This window comes from Apteryx mantelli, unplaced genomic scaffold (genome assembly GCF_036417845.1).
Source record: "Apteryx mantelli isolate bAptMan1 unplaced genomic scaffold, bAptMan1.hap1 HAP1_SCAFFOLD_20, whole genome shotgun sequence".
In the NCBI taxonomy this organism is placed as follows: Eukaryota; Metazoa; Chordata; class Aves; order Apterygiformes; family Apterygidae; genus Apteryx; species Apteryx mantelli.
The window spans coordinates 4,586,568-4,590,014 of NW_027118553.1; positions in this window are offsets into that span (position 1 = coordinate 4,586,568).

The window sequence follows — 3,447 nt, forward strand, 5'->3', positions numbered from 1 at the left end:
AGAAGTGACCTCACAACCACAAACAGCAGCCATGGGCCTAGCACTGGCCTAGCAGGCACTGAGCCACAAGTGACCTCACAATCACAAACTGCAGCCATGGGCCTAGCACTGGCCTAGCAGGCACTGAGCCACAAGTGACCTCAGAATTGAAAACAGCAGCCATGGGCCTAGCACTGGCCTAGCAGGCACTGAGCCACAAGTGACCTCACAACCACAAACAGCAGCCATGGGCCTAGCACTGGCCTATCAGGCACTGAGCCACAAGTGACCTCACAACCACAAACAGCAGCCATGGGCCTAGCACTGCCCTATCAGGCACTGAGCCACAAGTGACCTCACAACCACAAACAGCAGCCATGGGCCTAGCACTGGCCTATCAGGCACTGAGCCACAAGTGACCTCACAACCACAAACAGCAGCCATGGGCCTAGCACTGGCCTATCAGGCACTGAGGCACCACGGAGCTCATAATCACAAACTGCAGCCATGGGCCTAGCACTGGCCTATCAGGCACTGAGCCACAAGTGACCTCACAACCACAAACAGCAGCCATGGGCCTAGCACTGCCCTATCAGGCACTGAGCCACAAGTGACCTCACAACCACAAACAGCAGCCATGGGCCTAGCACTGGCCTAGCAGGCACTGAGCCACCACTGACCTCACAACCACAAACAGCAGCCATGCAGCTAGCACTGGCCTATCAGGCACTGAGCCACAAGTGACCTCACAACCACAAACAGTAGCCATGGGCCTAGCACTGCCCTATCAGGCACTGAGCCACAAGTGACCTCACAACCACAAACAGCAGCCATGGGCCTAGCACTGGCCTAGCAGGCACTGAGCCACAAGTGACCTCACAACAACAAACAGCAGCCATGCAGCTAGCACTGGCCTATCAGGCACTGAGCCACAAGTGACCTCACAACCACAAACAGCAGCCATGACCCTAGCACTGGCCTAGCAGGCACTGAGCCACAAGTGACCTCACAATCACAAACAGCAGCCATGGGCCTAGCACTGGCCTAGCAGGCACTGAGCCACAAGTGACCTCACAACCACAAACTGCAGCCATGCAGCTAGCACTGGCCTATCAGGCACTGAGCCACAAGTGACCTCACAACCACAAACAGTAGCCATGGGCCTAGCACTGGCCTATTAGGCACTGAGCCACAAGTGACCTCACAACCACAAACAGCAGCCATGCAGCTAGCACTGGCCTATCAGGCACTGAGCCACAAGTGACCTCACAACCACAAACAGCAGCCATGCAGCTAGCACTGGCCTATCAGGCACTGAGGCACAAGTGACCTCACAACCACAAACAGCAGCCATGGGCCTAGCACTGGCCTAGCAGGCACTGAGCCACAAGTGACCTCACAACCGCAAACAGCAGCCATGGGCCTAGCACTGGCCTAGCAGGCACTGAGCCACAGGTGACCTCACAACCACAAACAGCAGCCATGGGCCTAGCACTTCCCTATCAGGCACTGAGCCACAAGTGACCTCACAACCACAAACAGCAGCCATGGGCCTAGCACTGGCCTAGCAGGCACTGAGACACAAGTGACCTCACAACCACAAACAGCAGCCATGCAGCTAGCACTGGCCTAGCAGGCACTGAGCCACAAGTGACCTCACAACCACAAACAGCAGCCATGACCCTAGCACTGGCCTATCAGGCACTGAGCCACAAGTGACCTCACAATTGAAAACAGCAGCTATGGGCCTAGCACTGGCCTATCAGGCACTGAGCCACAAGTGACCTCACAATTGAAAACAGCAGCCATGCAGCTAGCACTGGCCTATCAGGCACTGAGCCAGAAGTGACCTCACAACCACAAACAGCAGCCATGGGCCTAGCACTGGCCTAGCAGGCACTGAGCCACAAGTGACCTCACAACCACAAACTGCAGCCATGGGCCTAGCACTGGCCTAGCAGGCACTGAGCCACAAGTGACCTCACAACCACAAACAGCAGCCATGGGCCTAGCACTGGCCTAGCAGGCACTGAGCCACAAGTGACCTCACAATTGAAAACAGCAGCTATGGGCCTAGCACTGGCCTATCAGGCACTGAGCCAGAAGTGACCTCACAATTGAAAACAGCAGCCATGCAGCTAGCACTGGCCTATCAGGCACTGAGCCACAAGTGACCTCACAACCACAAACAGCAGCCATGGGCCTAGCACTGGCCTATCAGGCACTGAGCCACAAGTGACCTCACAACCACAAACTGCAGACATGGGCCTAGCACTGGCCTATCAGGCACTGAGGCACCACGGAGCTCATAATCACAAACAGCAGCCATGGGCCTACCACTGGCCTATCAGGCACTGAGCCAGAAGTGACCTCACAACCACAAACAGCAGCCATGGGCCTAGCACTGGCCTATCAGGCACTGAGCCACAAGTGACCTCACAACCACAAACAGCAGCCATGCAGCTAGCACTGGCCTATCAGGCACTGAGCCACAAGTGACCTCACAACCACAAACAGTAGCCATGGGCCTAGCACTGGCCTGTCAGGCACTGAGCCACAAGTGACCTCACAACCACAAACAGCAGCCATGTGCCTAGCACTGGCCTATCAGGCACTGAGCCACAAGTGACCTCACAACCACAAACAGCAGCCATGGGCCTAGCACTGGCCTATCAGGCACTGAGCCACAAGTGACCTCACAACCACAAACAGCAGCCATGGGCCTAGCACTGGCCTATCAGGCACTGAGCCACAAGTGACCTCACAACCACAAACAGCAGCCATGCAGCTAGCACTGGCCTAGCAGGCACTGAGCCACAAGTGACCTCACAACCACAAACTGCAGCCATGGGCCTAGCACTGGCCTAGCAGGCACTGAGCCACAAGTGACCTCAGAATTGAAAACAGCAGCCATGGGCCTAGCACTGGCCTAGCAGGCACTGAGCCAGAAGTGACCTCACAACCACAAACAGCAGCCATGGGCCTAGCACTGGCCTATCAGGCACTGAGCCACAAGTGACCTCACAATCACAAACTGCAGCCATGGGCCTAGCACTGGCCTAGCAGGCACTGAGCCACAAGTGACCTCAGAATTGAAAACAGCAGCCATGGGCCTAGCACTGGCCTAGCAGGCACTGAGCCACAAGTGACCTCACAACCACAAACAGCAGCCATGGGCCTAGCACTGGCCTATCAGGCACTGAGCCACAAGTGACCTCACAACCACAAACAGCAGCCATGGGCCTAGCACTGCCCTATCAGGCACTGAGCCACAAGTGACCTCACAACCACAAACAGCAGCCATGGGCCTAGCACTGGCCTATCAGGCACTGAGGCACCACGGAGCTCATAATCACAAACTGCAGCCATGGGCCTAGCACTGGCCTATCAGGCACTGAGCCACAAGTGACCTCACAACCACAAACAGCAGCCATGGGCCTAGCACTGCCCTATCAGGCACTGAGCCAC